At 43.4% G+C, this 13,837-nt stretch overlaps 1 pseudogene; it reads left to right on the forward strand.

The window, feature by feature from the left end:
* The first annotated feature begins 3,300 nt into the window (after positions 1 to 3,300).
* On the forward strand, positions 3,301 to 7,898 carry LOC126582033 (probable pre-mRNA-splicing factor ATP-dependent RNA helicase DEAH5; annotated as a pseudogene).
* The last annotated feature ends 5,939 nt before the right edge of the window (positions 7,899 to 13,837 follow it).

Below are 13,837 nucleotides of genomic sequence, written 5' to 3' on the forward strand. Positions count from 1 at the left end.
GTTAAAGTTACTTTTTAAAGTTTAAGTTGGTGAAGGAGTCATCATGTATGCGTGGTCTTCGGCAGAAGGTTATGATGATGGATAAAGGTTATGATGATGAATAAAGGTTATGATGATAATGGATAAAGGTTATTAATTAAAAACAAGATTGCATCAGGTTGCAAGATGATGGCAACTTTTGATAAGACGTGGGGTTGGCAACCAATAAAAACTCAGAGTCACAGTGCAATTAGGATTGGTTTTCGCAACTTGGACCTGCAGATCTCTATAAATATCAAGGCATTCCGCAACAAAGGGAGGACCTCCAATTCAACACACAAATTGCCCTGCGTAAACCCTCGCTTTCACGAAACCTCTCAACAACCTTGAGATTTTTATTTTCCTTTTCCGCCGACACATCTTCAGTTTGGATAAACAGCACTGTGAAGGCAACCGGTGATACCTTCAGTTTGGATAAACAACACTATCACTGTAGAACCAGCCAACCGCGGAACACCTTCAGTTTGGATAAATAGCACTGCGTCGAGGCCGACTGGTTATCTATCCAAGTCTCGGTCGAGAAAGACTTCTCAGTCTTTATTAGCAGAGGTCATCTCATTAGCCTTTTCGACGAGGTAAGGTGTTACAGTTTACTAGGGCTCAGCACATTGAACGCTAAGTTCCTTTATGATCAGATACTCATAAGTAAGCTTTAGAGTTCGGCATTCTGACGGTCGAACCACTTTCATAATCAAGATGTACATTTGTTTTAAGTACTTGTGCTCATATAGTCTGGTGTCGATTCGGTGTGCTTATACTTTAACGAATATAATCACTGTGACAGAATCCGGCGTCGATGATTTATGAACTTCGCAAAACTAGTAGCCTTGTCTTCAGGCTCTAGAGCCTGAAAGCCAAGACGTGTTCCTTCCTCGGCTGCAGTCGCGAGATCAAGAAGTCAGCAGCTCACTCAACGCAACATCAACACATTTTACTCATTGGCCAAGCTCGACCAACGAGTTGGCACGCCCGTATACAGCCGAAGGACGTAGTTAGCTTATTAATTACTCAGCCTGCGCGCCACATCGGCTTGGTAGTTTTTAGGGTCAACAGTATCTAATCTCCAAATTTTTTAATTCCTTGATTCATGTGTCCTAGAAGAAGGAAAACATACTAAGAAATTCTAAAATCATAATAAATGGAACCAACAAGAAGGCCTTAGCCCCACTTCGCTGTTCCACGTAGCGAAATATAGACGTGGACGACTGTCACCAACCCTGCCTCGACCACAACCACCATCTCATCACCAGCAACAACCATAACAATTGATACAGCATAGGTTGCCCAAACAGCAACATCAACACTTAATGCTACAGTCAAGCATGCCTCCTAAGCTTAGGCCACACAAGCTCATTCTGCAAGATCTCAATGCTGTACCCAGCTCTGCGCCTCTTAACTGGTCTAGAGTCAATTCAATTAAATTGGAATAAGACTCTTGACAGGATTCGATATAGAAAATATCATTCAGTTTGACCCACGAACCAGCAGTTGAACTAGAGGTACTTTCACCCTATTTTTTGGCCGATTTTACTCAACCCAACTCAAATTTCATGCCCAATGTCCACTATACTTCCAGTACTCGCAAAGCTGTCTATCAATCTACCTCCTTTACTCTGAATGGCGACTCAAACCTACCCCGACAAGTCACAGACCTTACAAGTGCACTCGTGCAACAAACTACTTTGGTGAGTCAACTTCTCAAGAAAATTTAAACTGAGCCACTCAAATAGTCTCGAACTGAGCATTTAGGCAGCGTGCACTCTTACCTTGCCCCTTGCGAAAACATTTTATCCCACCTTGGTACATAGAAAAGTGTTCGTTCTTAACTTGGCACGCATGCGTGTGTACATTAACAGTTGGAATTGGTTCAAAAATAAATGTTTGTTTTTTGGGAGAACCAAAAGGTAGTTTAGGTTCCATTCCAAAAAGTGTTAAAAAAACAATGTCCACGCTCTAAAAGTTACTCAAGACTTGAGTCTAAGCGTAGTGTCCCCTCCTGACTTAGCTCGCAAGAAGCTTCTCTCACCACACATCAGAGTAAGGGACATAGAGAACATGAAAAAGCTTGAGAAAATGCAAGGTCAAAACCTAACTAGCACTCAATGACGTGCAAACACGAGCAGCTCACTCAACAGCCAAAGATGAGCAGAGTATTCCGAAACCACGACATGAACAAGAAAGTTGTCAGGAATAGTAGTACATGCCTGCAAACCACCGCAGGGGATAGCCTAAGGCACCATTGCCCCATCAATGGCAAATCTAGGTGGAAGTAGAAAGGATCTTAACTGAGCGAATTCCAGGGAATTGAGGCTGTGAACGAAATACTTAGAAGAGATGTGACCAAATCAGTCGGTCACCATTCATGGATGAGATTGAGCAGACAAATCCACCTCCCAAGTTCACTATGCCTCACTTCACTCTATTCAAAGGACACGAGAATTCGAAGGGACATCTCAAGCATTACCGCAAATATTATGATTCTTTACAAGAACAATGATGCACTTATGTGCAAAATTTTTGCTACAACTTTACAAGGTGAGGTGCAAGACTTGTTCTACACCCTGATTCCATGATCAATCTGGAACTTCAACAATCTTTGTTTTCACTAAAGAATACTTGTTCTACAAAAAGTTTGACCACCTCTTCAACATCAAGAAGGATTCAAATGAGTCAATCCACAATTATGTTAAGAGGTTCAAGGCAAGAAATACTATGATTGTCAGATGTGGCAATACAATAGCTAAAGTAGTATTCACAAAAGGACTTCCAGCTGAGCACCCGTCATTTTAAGCATTCATAAAGGTACCGTTTGGTACGTGTGACGGGATAGAACAGAGTGGGACGAAGCGTTCCGTTCCACGTTTGGTGCGCCTAAAACGGGTGGAACGCGCTATTCCACGGGACAAATTTTGGGTAAATTTTCGCTCCGCCTCACCTCCTGGAACGACTCGTTCCACATCCGTGGAACACAAAATTATAACATCTCTGTCTCCTTCTTCTTCCTCCTTGTTTCCATCCGAGGGCATCTTTACTCTCTCTCCGTTTCGTCCCGTCTCGTCCCGTTCTGTCTCGTCCCGTCTGCATACCAAAAAGGCCTGTTAACAAAAATCAAAAGAGAAAAATGGAATTTGTGGACTCGTAAGAAATGGGTCGTTTAAAACGAACCGAGTTAAATCCGATTCCATTTCTTAAATAAACTACCGGTCCGGCCCGGGCCATGCCCATCCCTGGTGCTAATCGCTGCAACTCAAATCAAAGGTACTGGCAACCAAAAGCGCTTAATAATTGTTATAACCACTGAAAATTTCCCCCCTTTTAATCAAATTTATCGCAAAACCTCGCCGTAATTCGTCTTCGAATCGATCAATCCTACCGGAAACAATGGTGGCTGCCGACGACGGTCTGAAGAAGTTGGAGTACCTTTCCCTGGTCTCCAAAGTCTGTTCAGAGCTCGAAACGCATCTAAGGTTTGGGGACAAAGTTCTGGCGGAGTTCATCATCGAAATCGGACGGAGCTGTGAGACGGTGGACGAATTCGACACCCGATTGAAGGCGAACGGCGCCGAGATGCCGGACTACTTTGTCCGTACACTCATCACTATCATCCACGCAATCCTTCCTCCGAAGCCGAAGCCGAAGAAGGATGCTTCGAAGGAAGACGGCGCTTCTGAAGGTAAGAAAACCAAGTTTAAGGCTTTGGCTATTGCTGATAATAGAGATAGAGTCAAGGAAATTGATAAGGAAATTGAGCTGGAGACCAGGGAGAAGCACACCGGCTTAGAGGAGTAGGATGGAGAGCGCGAAGACAATAGGCAGAGAGGTAGAGATAGATATAGGGATGGAGATAGAGATAGAAATAAAGATAGAGATCGAGATCGTGATAGGCACAGAGCTAGGGATAAAGGTCGGAGAGACAGGGAAGAGGATAGGCATGACAGAGACGATAATCATAGAGATTCACAATATAATGATGATGTCGGGGAAAGAATGAGGTATACAGATCAATACGATAAACATAAGAGAGATGGGTATGAAGAGAATGGAAATGATAGAGTGGATGAAGATGCTAGGAGAGGTAATAGGGATAGGCAGAATGGTCCTAGTAAGAACCTTTCCGATGAGCCTGAATTGTACCAGGTGTATAGGGGTAGGGTTTCGAGAGTGATGGACACTGGTTGCTTTGTTCAGTTAAATGATTTGAGAGGGAATGAAGGTTTGGTTCATGTTTCACAAATGGCAACTCGGCGAATTAGTAATGTTAAGGATGTGGTGAAGCGGGATCAGGAAGTTTATGTGAAGGTGATTTCGGTTTCGGGTCAGAAGTTAAGCCTTTTAATGAAGGATGTTGATCAGCATTCTGGGAAGGATTTGCTTCCATTGAAGAAGAGCTCAGAGGATGATGCTCATAGGACCAATATGTCAGTGTCCAGAGACGGACCTGTGACTAGGACGGGTCTTTCTGGGATTAGGATTATGGAAGAGGATGATGTTGGTCCATCACGCCGGCCATTAAAGAGAATGAGTTCGCCTGAAAAGTGGGAAGCCAAACAGTTAATTGCCTCAGGTGTTTTGAGTGTGATAGAGTACCCAATGTATGATGATGAAGCAGATGGGATGCTATACCAGGAAGAGAGAGCTGAAGAAGAGCCAGCCTTTTTGAATGGGCAAACCAGGTATTCAGTGGATATGTCGCCTGTCAAAATCTTTAAGAATCCCGAAGGGTCTTTGAGTCGTGCAGCTGCACTTCAATCTGCACTCATTAAGGAGCGTAGAGAAGTGCGAGAGCAGCAGCAAAGAACTATGTTGGATTCCATCCCAAAGGATCTGAATCGTCCCTGGGAAGATCCAATGTCAGAAACTGGTGAGAGGCATCTTGCCCAAGAGCTTAGAGGTGTTGGTTTGTCCGCGTATGATATGCCTGAGTGGAAGAATGATGCTTTTGGGAAAACCATCAGCTTTGGGCAGAGGTCCAAGTTATCAATTCAGGAACAGAGACAGAGCTTGCCTATATACAAGCTGAAGAAAGAATTGGTTCAGGCAGTGAATGAGAATCAAGTGCTCGTCGTCATTGGTGAGACTGGTTCTGGTAAGACAACCTAGGTAACACAGTATCTTGCAGAAGCGGGTTACACGACAAAGGGCAAGATTGGATGTACACAGCCTCGTAGGGTTGCTGCAATGTCTGTAGCCAAGAGGGTGGCTGAAGAGTTTGGTTGTCGTTTGGGGGAGGAAGTTGGCTATGTTATTCGTTTTGAGGATTGCACTGGACCAGATACTGTCATCAAGTACATGACCGATGGTATGCTTCTTAATGAGATTTTGATTGATGAGAACCTTTCCCAATACTCTGTGGTCATGCTTGATGAAGCTCATGAGAGGACAATCAACACGGACGTTCTTTTTGGATTACTGAAGCAGCTTGTGAAGCGGAGACCAGACCTTCGTTTGATTGTCACCTCTGCTACTTTGGATGCAGAGAAGTTTTCAGGTTATTTCTTCAACTGTAACATCTTCACTATCCCCGGGAGAACTTTTCCTGTCGAGATACTCTACACCAAGCAGCCAGAAAGTGATTACCTTGATGTAGCTTTGATCACTGTTCTACAGATCCACTTAACAGAACCTGAATGTGACATCCTTCTCTTCCTGACTGGACAAGAAGAGATTGATTTTGCGTGCCAGTCTCTTTATGAAAGGATGAAAGGTCTAGGTAAAAATGTTCCTGAGTTAATTATATTACCAGTATATAGTGCCCTTCCTAGTGAAATGCAGTCAAGGATATTTGATCATGCCCCACCAGGGAAGAGGAAAGTGGTTGTGGCTACTAATATTGCTGAAGCATCGCTGACCATTGATGGGATATTTTATGTCATTGATCCTGGATTTGCAAAGCAAAATGTTTATAACCCAAAGCAGGGGCTAGATTCACTTGTCATTACTCTAATTTCACAAGCATCAGCCAAGCAACGAGCTGGGCGAGCCGGACGCACAGGGCCTGGGAAATGTTACCGTCTCTACACTGAGAGTGCATACCGCAATGAAATGTCCCCTACTTCAATTCCAGAAATCCAGAGGATAAATCTTGGAACTACCACCCTCACGATGAAAGCCATAGGGATAAATGATCTCCTCTCTTTTGATTTTATGGATCCTCCTTCACCCCAATCACTCATTTCTGCCATGGAACAACTGTACAGTTTAGGAGCACTGGATGAGGAGGGGCTGCTGACCAAATTGGGCAGGAAAATGGCTGAGTTTCCGCTTGATCCACCGTTATCTAAAATGCTTCTCGCTAGTGTGGACCTCAGATGTAGTGATGAGATCTTGACCATCATTGCAATGATTCAGACTGGCAATATCTTTTACAGGCCTAGGGAAAAACAAGCCCAGGCTGATCAGAAGAGAGCTAAGTTTTTCCAGCCAGAGGGAGACCATCTGACTTTACTTGCAGTCTATGAGGCTTGGAAAGCTAAGAATTTCTCAGGTCCATGGTGTTTTGAGAACTTTGTTCAGTCCCGTTCCTTGAGGAGGGCACAAGATGTCAGAAAACAGCTTCTGAGCATCATGGACAAGTATGTAGTTCTGATTCATCTCGCTGTCATGTCATGCTTGTTCATCTAGTTTATCTTTTGTGTATGTAGTGGTTGCATGGGTTATTTTTTTGTCTTCTGGTTTAACATGTATATGCAAGGTTTTGAAAAATTTAATGACCATGTTCTGGTTTGCCATCTTTTTGTAATTGCATCATATAGAAATCCAATTATTGTTAGTTGATGGAAATGCTAACTGCTGTTCAGGCCTAGTTTATTTGCTACAATCTAGAGACCTGGTATATGAGGGTCATTATGAATTGTCATGTGACTTCAACTTTGTTTTTTTCATAGAGTTATCTCACCAGTACTCTCTGACCGCCATTTTTATAGGGAGTAGTGTTCTATAATCTATCTTGGTAACTTCCGTTTTGTCTACACTGCAGCTAATTCCCATTTGTTGTTCTTAAGATGTGTTCTCATCAATTGTTGATAGAGTTATCTCAGAACATTTGATAGAGGAGGCACGTTCCCCTCCACCATTAATGGACCCTCATCAATTGTCATAACATCATCACGTAAACTCCAGGATAGCACAATGTAGCATCATCATAAAAAGCATTACACTCGTAGCATCAGAGTCCTTTCTTGTTTGTATTACATACAATGTAACGCTCTACTATCACTTCCTTGTTTTCGTTTATTTTACAATGTAAAGTAGAGAACCGGCCAATGGATCAAAGTTCAGTATTAGGATTTGAACATGAAATTGCGATTTGACTACTGATTGTGAAGTTCAGGTATAAATTGGACGTGGTCAGTGCAGGAAAGAATTTTACAAAGATCAGGAAGGCAATTACAGCAGGTTTTTTCTTCCATGGTGCTAGAAATGACCCACATGAGGGTTATAGAACCCTAGTCGAGAACCAGCCAGTTTATATTCACCCAAGCAGTGCTCTCTTCCAGAGACAACCAGATTGGGTCATCTACCATGAGCTGGTTATGACTACAAAGGAGTACATGCGCGCGAGGTGATGGTCGTCGACCCCAAATGGCTGGTAGAACTGGCTCCAAGGTTCTTCAAAGTATCAGATCCTACAAAGATGAGTAAGCGCAAGCGTCAGGAACGAGTTGAACCCTTATATGATAGGTACCATGAACCTAACTCTTGGCGTCTTAGTAAGCGTCGTGCTTGATATGTGTTTCAGCATGAACTCGGTCGTGGTCTTGTATTGATTTGCATTAGAGTGTACTGTGTATATATCTTGTAATTCCTCAACGTAATTTTTTTGACATCGAGGACTGGAACCCCTGAATGATAATTATGGATCGGCACCCGGATGCAGTGTTAAATGAGCAAGGGGGCCATAGAAACTTCTTTTCAAACGACTCCACTCAAAGTTGTTTGGGAGGATATGCTCCTATCAACTTTACACAGGACACACAAAAGAAGTGCTTTGATCCTATTAGACGGGGGATGGTGAAGAAGCTAGGACAGAAGGGTAGAGTTCAAGAGAGTAGAATGCGTTTAGGAACGTGGAATATAGGAACCTTAACGGGAAAATCTATGGAAGTAGTGGAAGTTATGGTGAGGAGAAGGATAAATATTATGTGCCTACAAGAAACTAAGTGGGTTGGTCTTAAGGCAAAGGATCTAGAAAACTCAGGGTTTAAGCTTTGGTATTCAGGTACAAACAGAACGAGAAACGGTGTTGGCATCATTGTGGACAAGACCTTGACACAAGATGTTGTAGATGTCAAGAGGGTAGGAGATAGAATCATGGCAATCAAGATTGTAATAGGACAAGAACTCATCAATGTGATTAGTGCGTACGCACCTCAAGTAGGGTTGGATACGAGTTCGAAGGAGAAATTTTGGGAAGACCTTGGAGACTTGGTGCAAGGAATTGCTCAGACTGAGAAGTTATTTATAGGAGGAGATTTAAATGGACACGTGGGCAGGGAGACAGGCAACTATGGAGGTTTTCATGGTGGCCATGGTTTTGGGGAGAGAAATGAGGATGGGGAAGCTATCTTGGATTTTGCAATGGCATATGATCTCTTCTTAGCCAACACCTTCTTTAAGAAGAGAGAAGAACATGTGATCACCTACAAGAGTGGGTCGTCAAAAACACAAATAGATTTTCTTCTAATGAGGAAAGGGGATCGTATAACTTGTAAGGATTGCAAAGTTATACCAGGGGAAAGCTTGGCTAATCAACATCGCTTGTTGATGATGGATGTACATATCAAAAGAGTGAGAAAAAAGAACAAGACTTGGAAGTGCCCAAATACTAGATGGTAGAATCTAAAAGGAGAAAAACAAGTCATTTTCAAAGAGCAAGTAATCACCCAGTGTGTGTGGGATAGAGAGGGGGAAGCAAGCCAAATGTGGGATTCCATGGCTAGCTATATCCGAAAAGTAGCAAAAGAGGTATTAGGAGAGTCCAAGGGCTTTGCTCCACACCAAAAGGAATCTTGGTGGTGGAATGAGGAGGTACAAACAAAGGTGAAGGCTAAGAAGGAATGTTGTAAAGCCTTATACAAGGATAGGACCGATGAAAATGGTGAAAGGTATAGAAGAGCGAAGCAAGAGGCGAAGAAAGCTGTGAGAGAAGCTAAGTTAGCGGCTTATGACGATATGTATAAGCGACTAGATACCAAAGAAGGAGAGTTGGATATCTATAAACTAGCTAGAGCAAGGGAAAAGAAGACAAGGGACCTAAACCAAGTAAGGTGCATCAAGGATGAGGATGGAAAGGTTCTTGCTACAGAGAACGCGGTCAAAGATAGATGGAGAGGTTATTTTCATAATCTTTTCAATGAAGGACATGAAAGGAGTACTCCTTTAGGGGAGTTGAGTAACTCATAAGAGTGTAGAAACTACTTTTTTTATCGTCGAATCAGGAAGGAAGAAGTGGTTGTAGCTTTGAAGAAGATGAAGCATAGAAAAGCAGTGGGCCCAGACGATATACCGATTGAAGTGTGGAAAGCCTTGGGAGAGACAGGTATAACATGGCTCACTGACCTTTTCAATAGGATTTTGAAAACGAAGAAGATGCCAAACGAGTGGCGAAAGAGCACCTTGGTGCCTATTTACAAGAATAAGGGCGACATACAAAATTGCATGAACTATAGGGGTATTAAGCTAATAAGTCATACAATGAAGCTCTGGGAGAGAGTCATTGAGCATAGATTGAGGCAAGAGACACGGGTTTCGGACAACCAATTCGGGTTCATGCCAGGGCGCTCAACCATGGAGGCAATCTATCTCTTACGAAGATTGATGGAAAGATATAGAGATGGGAAAAAGGATTTACACATGGTCTTTATAGATTTGGAAAAAGCGTATGATAGGGTCCCAAGAGACATTCTTTGGAGGATTTTAGAGAAGAAAGGAGTACGAGTAGCATATATCCAAGCTATAAAGGATATGTATGAAGGAGCAAAGACTGCCGTAAGAACTCATGAAGGACAAACCGAAAGCTTCCCCATAACTGTAGGATTACATCAAGGCTCATCCTTGAGTCCTTACCTTTTTACGTTGGTAATGGATGAGTTAACAGGACATATTCAAGATGATATTCCTTGGTGTATGCTTTTCACAGACGATATAGTGTTGATAGATGAAACTCAGGAAGGGGTAAATGCGAAGCTTAACCTTTGGAGAGAAGTGTTGGAATCTAAAGGTCTTCGCCTAAGCCGATCAAAGACAGAATATATGGAGTGCAAGTTCAGTGCAAACGGAGGCCAAAATGAGTTAGGGGTGAGGATCGGAGATCAGGAAATACCAAAGAGCGACCGTTTTCGCTACCTAGGATCTATCTTGCAAAAGAACGGAGAATTAGATGGAGATCTCAACCATAGAATACAAGCTGGATGGATGAAGTGGAAGAGTGCTTTTTCCGGCGTGTTGTGTGATCGTCGTATGCCACTGAAGCTTAAGGGAAAATTTTATAGGACGGCAATAAGGCCGGCAATGCTGTATGGCACAGAATGTTGGGAGGTGAAGCACCAACACATACACAAAATGGGTGTAGCAGAGATGAGGATGCTTCGTTGGATGTGTGGGCACACGAGAAAGGATAAGATTAAGAATGAGGATATCCGAGGTAAAGTAGGAGTAGCCAAAATTGAAGGAAAACTGAGAGAAAATCGGTTACGGTGGTTTGGACATGTGCAAATAAGGCCTACTGACGCTCTGGTTAGAAGATGCGACTACGGGACAGAGGTTCAGGGCCGAAGGTGTAGAGGAAGACTTAGGAAAACTTTGGAAGAGACTCTAAGAAAAGACTTAGAGTACTTGGATCTAACGGAGGACATGACACAGGATTGAGCACAATGGCGTTCTAAGATTCATATAGCCGACCCGACTCAGTGACTTGGATTTTTCAAGTCTCCAATCGAGAAGTTTTCCCCACTCGGGAAATTAAGGGAACACTACCTCAACCTACATGCTCTACTCACAAAGCTTCAACATACAAGCTTCAACAAAACAAAAATTCAAAGCACTTAGTGAAGAAGGCTTTGGTGTATTTAATACAATATGTTGAAATGAAACAAAGCTTATTTATTGATATCTCTAAGAAGTTACAAATATGTACATATACACGAGTCAAAATAAACAAACAAGAGGGAGCCTTCACAAAGGTTGCCTAGGAGAAGTCTCAGCAATCGGCAGAGCCCCAGAAAGAGAAGGCACCGGAGGGGGATCATTCGGAGCCTCAGTACTGGACAGCACCCTAGAAGGATGAGGCATCGGAGGTTGATCATTTGGAGCTTCATTACGCGGTACAGCCCCAGAAGACGAAGGCAATAAATGCCTTTGAAACAAACCCACAAACCTCTTACGATCATGTAAAATCTGACCATCAGATTCCTTCATCTGGTCAAGCTTCCTCTTCATGTTTGTAGCATAGTCATGAGCAAGCCGGTGCAACTGTTTATTCTCATGCTTGAGCCCTCTAATCTCCTGTTTGAGACTCATAACTTCAGCCGCCAATGATTCAACTTGGCGGGTTCGAGCAAATAGACGTTGGGCCATATTAGACACAGAACCTGCACACTGAACACTGAGAGCCAGAGAATCCTTAACAGCCAACTCATCAGACCGTTTGGAAAGTAGTCTGTTATCTTTGGGAGTGAGAAGGTTCCTGGCCACCACCGCAGCGGTCATATCATTCTTCATCACGGAATCCCCAACGGTAAGAGGACCAGTAGGGGATAAGAAGGATGGGTGCCATATGTTGTCTGGAGAATGCGTGACTGCCTCTTCAACAAGGTTCAAGTCAAAACGACGGTCGGAGGGGCCAGACATTTTCAAAGGTATTGAAGAGAAAAGAGGTCGGACAAATCAAGATCTTAGAAATGCAAGAAGGGAGCTTCTACTGGTAGAGATTCAAGTGTGCTTTGGAACTTAATACCAGCCTCTATAAAAATCAGCACTCGATGGAGCTTCAGAAATCGAAGAGGCGCCTGCTCAGAAATCGAAAAGGCGTTTGCTTTCTCAAAAGCTGGGCTGCTCAGAGACCACGAGGGCCGATCTCAGGAATCGAAGAGGCGTTTGCTTTCTCAAAAGCTGGGCTACTCAAAGACCACGAAGGTCGATCGTAGAAATCGAAGAGGCGCTTACTTTCTCAAAAGCTGGGCTGCTCAAAGACCACGAAGGCCGATCTCAGAAATCAAAGAGGCACCTGCTTTTTCAGCCTTGTCAGCACCTGTCACATGCACACTCAACTTTGCATAAATTACGGGCATTCTGTCGAAGATTTCTAGTGAAGTAGAAAGCACGTGAATGTTACTGTTCAATCATTCACTTTCCACACACAACATCAGCTCACGGGTACCACAGATAACTTTGCCAAAAATCTCTGACAATGTTTAGACACGTGAAGCTTGCAGCTCCCATTACATCGCTATGACCAAGAAAGGTAAAAGAATAGCAAAGAAACAGCACTAACAAAGTTTAGACACATAAATTTTGAAGGTCTAGCTACCATATTATTACCCACAAGGGTAAAGGAATAGGACCATTGCTGGATAATTGGAAAGTCCCTGTGGGTCAACCTCTGTGCTCCGTGGCAAGGTAGACTAGCAAACCGGCCTAACCTTTACTCACATTCGAGAAAACACTCCCAACAAGATTGCTTGCTTCAAGATCGAAGATGCACCGTCCTCCGAATCTTGAGAGCCAGACTCCCAACATGATTACTTTCTCAAAAAGCGACGAGACACCGCTCTCTGAATCTCGAGAGCCAGACTCCTAGCTGGATTGCTTTCTCAAAAATTAAAGAGGCACCGTTCTCCGAATCTCGAGAGACAGATCCCCGACAGGATTGCTTGTTCGAAAACCAAAGAGGCACCGCTTTCTCAACTTCGAGAGCCCCTTAGATAAAGCTTGTCTGTAATCCTCACACCGCTTTCTCAACTTCGAGAGCCAGATCTCCTTGGATAAAGTTTGTCTGTAATCTTCACACGTAACATCAGCTTTCCAGATACCACAGACCACTTTTTCAAAGTGCTCTGACAGAGTTAAAACACGTGAAGCTGGCAGCTCCCACTACCGTGCTATGACTAAGCAGGGTAAAAGAATAGTATTACTCCTTGTTAGGGAGACTCCTATATATGTCGACCTCCATCCTCAACGGACAGGCAGACCTGCAAAAATGCTCAACCCTTCCTCATATTTGAGAGGGCACTCCCAACGAAGCCTCTCGAAATACTCAGCTTTCTTTCCCCCCGAGAATACCTCTGCAAACAAGTTACACTAGAGCAAGAATATCTCATATCATCAGGGTTAAAAGCAAGAGTATCCCATATCATGTTTTTTCCCTGTCTTTTCCTTTGGCCTTGTTCTTACCTGCAAGACAAGGAGAAAGAGAGCAATCAGTCAGCACTTGGAATCAAGCTTCCAGTCCGGAACTGACTGCCTGGAACCCCATTGCTCTCGAGTACTCATCTTCAACATCTTATGCTTCCCGAGAAGATACCACATCTGCCTGAGGAACAAATAGGGCAAGTGAAAAGGATACAAGGAAGCATGTGGAGACAAGCGCAACAGAACATGTGCCGATACATCCACTACTTTGTCAACAGCAAAAGTATCCCATATCAGCAGGGTCGAACGTACTCTAGATTTGATGGACTTGTTTTGACCCTCAAATTCTTCAGCCGGCCTTATATTCTGGCGGAAACAAGAAAACCCTCCAGCCCAGTTCAAGAATAAGCCTGTGGAAAGTTACTTCTTCAAAAGCAAAAGTATCTCATAT

The sequence above is a fragment of the Malus sylvestris genome, chromosome 9, assembly GCF_916048215.2.
Source record: "Malus sylvestris chromosome 9, drMalSylv7.2, whole genome shotgun sequence".
In the NCBI taxonomy this organism is placed as follows: Eukaryota; Viridiplantae; Streptophyta; class Magnoliopsida; order Rosales; family Rosaceae; genus Malus; species Malus sylvestris.